Consider the following 9212-nt stretch of genomic DNA (forward strand, 5'->3'; position numbering starts at 1 on the left):
ATGGGTGATTAAGTGAGACCCTGTTTCAAAATGAAATAAAAAGGGCTGAGGGTGTTGCTCAGTGGTAGGGTGCCCCATGTTTGTGTCCCAGTACCTCCAAACAAAAGAACCACACACACACAAAACTCACTCAGGGAAAGTCTGATGGACCCCTGCTAGATTTATTTTGGATAACACTTCTGAAGCATGGTCACCTTGGTAACTATTTTTTGAGCTGGGGTCTAGCTATATTGCCCAGGTTGGCCTTGAACTCAAAACCGTGGTCTCAAGCCATCCTCCTGCCTCAGCCTTCCCCATAGCTGGAATTCTAGGTTTGCTCAATTTGTGGTAATGATCACTATAAGCTTTCTAAAAAGAAATTTTGAGAAAGAAGCATTGTCTGGCTCTAACTACTTAAAATCACAATCTTTCTCACCTACACCTGCAGAAAGCATCTGATGGGCAACCCTCTGGTGTCCCCCCCCCCCAAGGCCAGGCTAATGCTGCCTTTTTCTGACCCTGCATTCTGTGCAGTGCCATGAAGTTTGTCCACACATGTACCACGACCCCCTGTTTTACCCACCCCATAAATACTCGCAGACCCTGTTCTTGGGGAGGTGGATTTGAGTCCATAGACTCGAATCTCCTTTTGGTTGGCTGCTTTATTGACTCAAGAATTCAAATGCTTTCTCTTTTGCAAAACTGGGCACTTGAGGGATTGGCTTTTCCTGGGCATCAGGTGGAGATGAGCCTGGTTTAGAAACACAGTTACTATCCAGACCAAGATAAAGAAGGTTTCCAGCACCAAGAAGGCTCCCTGGTGCCTTCCAGTCAATACCTGGCCAGAGATACTTGCTGTATGAACCTCCGTTACCACAGGTGAATTCAGCTATTTTCTAACTTCACATAAATGGAACATAAACAGCTTGAGCTCTTTCACATCTGGTTTCTTTCATTCATCCTATTTGATCCTTATTTTGATAACAAATAAGATGTTTGACAGGCCATGAATTTGTAAGCAGAGGAGCACACTCCATGACTCCACAGCAGGGGCAGGAGGAAACGTGCTGGACAGGGCCGCCTCTGCTCCTACTTGGACTCAACCAGAAGGTTCTCAGGATCCATGGGTCCCAGAAAAAAGTGATCTTGGAACAGTAGAGGTTGCAATGAATGTTTCTTTTCTCTTCCTGCAGTTCCTGTGAGTCCGATTTTGAGATGCGAGGTTTGCTGAGGGTGGCATGTTCCTTGCTCCTTTGCAGGTATGGTGGAGGGAAAACTGAATTTGCCTACACACTGAGTGCAGGAGATGTTCACACCGCTTTCCAACTTGGAGTGGGGTGGTTCCATCTCTCTGGGGAGAGGCATATCTGTCTCTGACCAGAAACAATGTCTTACATCTCCTCTATTTTTAGAATAATCCATTTTTTTTTAGTCTATTTATCTATCATCTATTTTGAGGAGTCAACAACTCCTTTGGGGCCTTTTCCAGGTTAACTTTTGGAACACAAAGTTCTTAAAACTCTTACACTTGAGCATATAAATGTCCTGTGCCTTGGAACAGGAGTGAGGGACTTCCTTCCCAAGAGGAAAAGAGGGGGGAAATCAAATTTTCTACTATTCCTAGAAACAAGGACATAAATTACTATATAAATTACCATTTAAATTACTTTATAAATTACTACAAGGGCATAAATTACTATGGCAATAATCTAGCCCATCCCATTACACTGGACTCTAACCTCGCCCCCCCTTGATTACCCACAGAGGAAACCTAGCAAAATTAAATATCAGTTGTCTAGCCACTTCCTCAGCTACAGAATTGAGCTAATACCAACCTGCCAAGGAAGTAAAGAAGTTAGCTGTTTGATACTTAGGGTTCTAATGAATTTATTTCCTCTTCTTATTTTTCCCCTACAGGAGGGATCACTGGCTTTTGTAGAAGTGCAAACAGCTGAATTGGACGGTCCAGACTCTAGGGGTCTGAGAATAGAGAACAGATGAACTTTGCCAGGCAGGGGACACCCTACAGCTCACAAAGTCTTTTCTTCCCTCTCTATGTGGTTCTGAGCAGTAAGAGGTACAGCTTATCAGGTACTGTAGAAATCTCTGTGCTTTCAACAGTGATGCCCAAGCCTGATTGATCAATAGAATTAACATGGAGAATTAAAAAACACTCCATGGCCATACCACCCTTAAGATGCCCAATCTTGTCTGATCTCGGAAGATAAGTAGGGTCCAGCCTACAATCCCAGTGATTCCGGAGGCTGAGGCAGGAGGATTGCAAGTTCAAAGCCAGCCTCAGCAACTTAGTGAAACCCTAAGCAACTCAGTGAGACCCTGCCTCAAAATAAAATGTTAAAAAGGGCTGGAGATGTGGCTCAGTGATATATATTTATATATTTTTTAAAAATAAAATTCCTAGGGGCTGGGGATGTGGCTCAAGCGGTAGCGCGCTCGCCTGGCATGCGTGCGGCCCAGGTTCGATCTCAGCACCACATACAAACTAAGATGTTGTGTCCACTGAGAACTAAAAAAGTAAATAAATATTAAAAAATTCTCTCTCTCTCTCCTCTCTCACTCTCTCTTTAAAAATAAAATAAAATAAAATAAAATTCCTACCTCAGACTCTTATAGCTCCTCTCCCACCCTGGCTAAGAATGTGATTCAACAGGGATGGGGAAGATTAAAAATGCTTATTAAAAAAATTTAAAAATTCCCAGGAGATTCTGATGACTAATAAGGTTTAGAAATCACTTTTGTAAAAATATTTTCCTGCCTGAAAATCTAAAATTTAAAAATATATCCATATTATCTCAATGGGGGCATAAAAAGAGATGGATAGGGAAATCATGAGCTACCTTGACTTTCTGGAAGAAAAAAATGCTTCTATGAAACTATCAAAACTACGTGAACCTTCTTATGTGCATCTTTAAAAAAATTTTTTTTGGTAGTTGTAGATGGACAGAATGCCTTTATTTTATTTGTTTATTTTTATGTGGGGCTGAGGATCGAACCTAGTACCTTACACATGCTAGGCAAGTGCTCTGCTGCTGAGCTACAGCCCCAGCCCTCTTATGTACCTCTTAAAGCTTAAGTCTTAACTTCTTTTCTGTGAAAATTTTCATGAGGTGAGAGAGCAAAACCTACTAGTCCTTTGTTCTGTTGCTTTGTACCACTCCTATTCCCAAATACTTAGCCAGGCTACACTTTTAATTTTTTTTTTATTAGAGCTTTATAATTATACATCATAATTGGGTTCATTTCTAATTTTTTTTTAATTAGAATGATTAGGCACATTTGAAACTTCTTATTCTCCTTGGTTTCTGTTATGCAAGGCCTGTGAATACCTACTTCTTTAAGATGCAACTTTTGGGCATTCCATGAGAGAGAATATGAGGCTAATAGGCCCTAAGGACTGTGAGCTGGTAGCTGAGAATGTCTGTTAGAGGTACAGTAATATGACCTTATTATCCATGGTCAATTGTCTTCTGAAAATAATTAAATGGAAAATTCTAGAAATAAACAATTCATAAATTTTAAATTACATACCATTCTGAGCAATATGATGAAATCTCATGCAGTGCAGTTTCCAGGACATGAATCATCCCTTTGTCCAAAATATACACGCTGTATATACTGCCAGCCCATTAGCTGCTTATTATACATCCTGGTAATCAGATCTGCTGTTGTGGTGTATAATGCTTGTGTTCCAGTAACCCTTATTTTACTTTGGGACCATTATTGTCCCAAAGCACAAGATTAGTGAAACAGGAAATTTGTATATGTCAAAGAGAAGCCCTGAAGTGCTTCCTTTAAGTAGAAATGTGAAAATTTATCATAGGAATGTATTAATGGGAATAAACACGGTACAGTATGTATAGGGTTTGGAACTAGCTTCTGTTTCAGGAATCCACTGAGGGGCTTAGAATGGATCCTGTGTGGCTAATGAGGGACTCCTGTAGTTCAATTAGACTGCTTTTATAACTATTAGATTAGATCACACCAAAAGAATAAGGAGCAATGAACATTTAATAAGAGGCAAAAATAAGAGAGGTTCAGGGAAGCTGGAAGACTTGACAGCACTGGAATCCTAGGTAGGGATGAAGAGGGATGAAGTCAGAAAGTAAGAACTTGAAGGTGGAAAAATACCAAAAATAGATATTATTTCTTTCTTTCCCTTATGGTCTTTCCTGGGCTACTTACATCCCACTTTCCCCCCCAACTCTTGTCCCTGTCTCATTGTGGTAGAAGTAAAAACCAAACTAGCATCTTTTTTTTCCCCCAAATGTGCTGTGACCAATTTATTACAAAGAATATATTAAAGGGTACAAATAAACAGCTGGACGATGAAATACACAGGGTGAGTCTGAATGGGTCCTGAGCACAGGATCTTCTGAGCCCATGGAGTTCTGGGGTGTGCCATCATGTATCTCATGAATGCATTCTTGTCTACCAACTGGGAAACTTGCTGAGCCTCATCCTTTTGTTTTTTTTTTGGAAGTTTTATTATATAGGCATGGATGATTAAGTCATTGTCCATTGGTGATTAAGTTGACCTCCAGTGTCTTTCTCCATTTCTCTCTGTCTCCCTCCATCCCTCCCTCCCTCTGGGAGATGGGATAATGGGGTGGGATAGGGTTTAAAGTTATTTTTTTCCCGCCAAACTAGCATCTTGATTGAGCTACTGTGAAAATGATTTACAGCAGAAGTGTAGGAAATGCTTAAATGTAGTCAGGAGAACACCTACCTGTATCAAACCATAGTTTTGTGCTGTGGTTCAGATGTTTTATTGGGGACTATGCCCATTGTTCTTTTGCAAGCAACCTGGAGCTAAGAGGGGATCTTTACCATTCATATTTTTAAAAAAGTTTGAATATTGTCTGTCTATTTTGGGTGTGTGTATGTTTTGCATTTTGTTTTCTTGTCTTTGGAAAATAGAAATAATTAAGTCATATTGGAGCAAAGTTGGCTTACCACTCTGAAAAAGTTTAATTTTTTAATTTGCTCATATTTATAGCAAGCAAACAATCTAAAAAGTAAGTTTCTTATTTCTAAGTGTACCATGCTACACCTTCTCAAAATGAGCAGAGGCTTTATTGAAAGTGAATACTTATAAGTCTTCAGACACTAACTTTAACAACAACATATAGGATAAGAGTACTAGAATTTTATTTTTATCAAAAAATAAAAATCTAAAAATTACTTAGGACTTCAAGGGCACTTAACACTTTATAACTTGATAACATTTATTTCAATGGAATAAAGATATTTATTTGAAGATGCTGGGTTTGGAATAGTCAGAAATGCTTTTCTGCATTTTTCTCACAATAATGGTGCAGACTACTGTTGTGAGTACTCCCTTGAAACATCTTGACTGTGTCACTTTATAGAAGCAGAAGGCCAGCTGGGTGCAGTAGTACATGCCTGTAATCCCAGTGGCTCGAGAGGCTGAGGCAGGAGGATTGAGTGTTCAAAGCCAGCCTCAGCAACTTAGCAAGGCTCTGAGCAACTCAATGAGACCCTATCTCAAAACAAAATGTAAAAAAGAGCTAAGGATGTAGCTCAGAGGTGAGGTGCCCCTGGGTTCATTCCCTGGTAACAACCCCCCTCCTCCAAAAAAAAAAAAATTGCAGAAGGCCTGTCTAGAGGAATTTCAAGTATCCATCACTGTCAGTTCCTGCCCTGGACCATAAAAATCCCAGCAGAAGTCCATTGGTTCAAATGGATGACTGAGTAAGTATAGTTTGCAGTAGTTCTTCCTTCTTTTCTTAACCTTTTCTCATCTCTTATTTTTTAAATCTACAAAAACTGTCATTTTGAAGTAAACAAAAACAGGAAGAATTGCATGATGAACTCCATGTACACATCACTCAACTTCCCAACTGTCATTCACAGCCAGTCACTTCCACCACCCTGACTGGCCCACTTCTGCTGCACTATTGTGAGGGCTCGGAGGTAAATCTCAGATGTCATATCATTTCTCCTATAGTTATTTCAGCATATGTCTCTAAAAGACGTGAGCTCTTTTATAGAATGATCACAATACCTTTACCACTCATGAAAATATTGATAATAATTCCTTACTATCATCAATTATTCAGGTTTAAATTTCCTGTTATTTACAATTGGTTTGTTTGAGTCAAGATTCGTACAAGGTCTGAATGTTGCATTTCACAGATATATTTTAATCTCGAAATGTCTTTCTCTTTTATTTACTGAAATCAGATCACTAGTCCTATAGAGTCTGGGTTTTGCTGACTTTTTCTCCTGTGGTGGTGTTTAATAAGTTCCTCTGTTCCCTGTACTTTCCGTAAGCTGATTTTTTTTTTTGCAGAAATGCTTCATAGATGCCTTGTATATTTTCAAAGGAAGGCAAATAAGGTTTTTTTTTTTTTTTAAAGACCTCTTTTTGCAATCTTAACAGCAACTAATTATCATTGTCTAGAAGATTTTCTTTCTTTATTATTGACCAATCTTTCAATTCAACCATCAAGCTATATACCCCCTCAGACTTGCCTTCTCCTTTTTATGGCTTTAACTGAGGAGAAAATGGTTACCTGGTTCTAAGCACATTTCACAGATATCATCTCCCTAGAAAATAATCAGAAGGATCTGTTAATTTTCAGCACATATGATTGGAGTTTTTCTAAAGTCTCCCTATGATAGATATTGTGTCTATTAAACTGCCATCTCCCCAACCCACCTGCCCACACATTTTTATATGCTCATGGAGTTCACCTCCCATTTTAGAGGTTGGCCAGTTACTTACTCCTTTGAAGCCTGGATAGTTTTGAGGAAGCTTTTTCTCTTAATGAAGATATTGTCACCTTGTGCCTTTAGACGATGGAAGGTGCTGACTGTGCAGAGGTCATCTTCACCCTCTGGTGCAGACTTGAGGATTAAAACCAATGTGCCCAGGGTGGGTTGGAAATATGGAAGGAAGCTGGGTCCTTAGTAGGTCACTGAACCTCAGAGTTATTAAGGAGGAAAATTGGGATTTCTAGATCTGAATTTCTTCCCTTGCAAACAAACAGTTCCCAAGTTTAAAACTGAATGTATGGGAGTGGTAGACAGAGCCAAACCCGCAAATGCCCTACCTCCAGAATTCCTCTAAGAGATTGTGAGTTTAGTCCACTTTTATTTGTTTGTGGCTACAACAACCTAAAAGACACAGCAAGTATGTTCAAATAAATTTATTTTATGCTTCTGCTTACTATTTAAAACTCTGATATGGAGGAAGGGGAGAAGCTTGCAAACCTTGGCCTTGAGTTTCCCCTAAAACTGAGTTCTTAAATACTCTAATAAAGTGTTTATTCAGATAGCCCAAGTCATGGAAATGTCAAAATTAACTTATGATGCCATATTTTTAAATCAGATTTTGATAGGATATAAGTTTAAAAAGCACACAGCAATTTAAAAGTAGAGATGGAGGCTTAGAAACTTCTGTGTTGCTGCTAGGAATTAGAATTAAAATATTTTCCAAGGCTTATTCTCAAAGCACATAACTGAGAGCTGACTTTGAGTGTTGGCAATAAAGGGAAACTTATCTCCTATTACATTACACTGGACATAACTTTCTTATTAAGTAGGAGAATTGGAATTTCTGAATATCTTCCTTTGCAGCAAAACAGCTCCCAAGTTTCAAATTGAATCAGAAGACTAACAAGCAGAGGAATGAGGATTGAACTTTAAAAATATGGTGTGTTTTGAAATCTATGAAAGAAGCAGTTATAGAACTGAAAGAGAAAAAGACAACTGGTGATCTGCCCTGTTCTTGCTCCAGCTCCTAGTATTTTGCATTCCCAGACTGTGTTGTTTGGAAGCAAAGCTTCATTGTTTTTTGGTCAGGAGATTGCACCTTTGTGACTTGCAAACAACAAGGTGATGACAGCACTGGTTCCAGGAAGACCTCATAACAACCCTTCTTTGTGTTGGGTGAGGAAGCTCTGGCTCCTAAATGGATGACATCAGCAGTCTTCCCACCCACTCCACTGGGTCCCTCAACTCACAGAGATTCATTGTTCATGACTTCAACTCTGAACAGCTGCTGGCTTTTGTTGTTTTTTTTTTTTTTACTGTGACCACATATCAAATGGTTTGTCCTATTATCAGGCCATGGACCAGACTACCTGCCCTGGGGTCTAATTAGAAAAGTTAGGTCACTATACCCTGGCACAGTGCGTCTCAACATCTTAACTCACTTGGAGGTCTCTCCCACTCCATTCATTGGCTTGGATCTCTCTGTAGTGGTATCCTGTCTTTTTTGCCCAATAAGCAACTTTTCCACGTGTCTTTTTTTTTTAAATATATTTTAGTTGTAGTTGACACATATCTTTATTTTATTTATTTATTTTTATATGGTGCTGAGGATCGAACCCAGGGCCTTGCACGTAGTAGGCAAGTGCTTTACCACTGAACCACAACCCTGCCCTTCCGCGTGTCTTGAGTAGAAATATCCTTTCTCTCTCTCTCTCTCTCTCTCTCTCTCTCTCTCTCTCTCTCTCTCTCTCTCTCTCCACACACACACACAAGGATTGAACTCAGGGGCACTTAATCACTGAGCCACATCTCCAGCTATTTTTCTTTTTTGTATTTGAATTAGAGACAGGGTCTCATTGAGTTGCTAAGTTACTGAGGCTGGCTTTGAACCTGCAATCCTCCTGCCTCAGCCTCCTAAGCCACCTGAATTACAGCCATGCACCAATGCACCTGACCAGGAATACTGTCTCTTTGGGGATCCTGCAGAGAAGGGGTTTAATCAATACTAAAATTAGACAAAGAAGCCATGATTCTAACTCCCTATGAAAAGTTACCTGAATCAGAATTTCAAGTGAATTGAATGACCATCATCACAGTAAATTTTATACATTTAAAATTCATACTTTATGCATTAAAAATGTATAAAGTAATGTATTCAAGGAATTGAATATAACTTGTCTTGGAAAAGTCACTGAAGGGAAGAAGGCAGGTTGGGGTTTATCTTTGGATATCAAAGATGAGCAAAAGGTCTGATCAAAGCCCACAGGGCAGCTTGCTTTCCACAGGTGATGGGACAGGTAGTGGATTCACCATTTATTCTGACACTGTGTCTTGGATGCTGAGGGCAGAGAAAGTGCTAGAATCTCTGGTATCTGTCATGGTACTTAATACAGGTATCACCACCATGCCTGTATCACAGAAGTGCTCTGTGGATATTTGTGGACCTTTTTTGACAGATAACTTCTATTTGGATC

The sequence above is a fragment of the Urocitellus parryii genome, unplaced genomic scaffold (assembly GCF_045843805.1).
Source record: "Urocitellus parryii isolate mUroPar1 unplaced genomic scaffold, mUroPar1.hap1 Scaffold_109, whole genome shotgun sequence".
In the NCBI taxonomy this organism is placed as follows: Eukaryota; Metazoa; Chordata; class Mammalia; order Rodentia; family Sciuridae; genus Urocitellus; species Urocitellus parryii.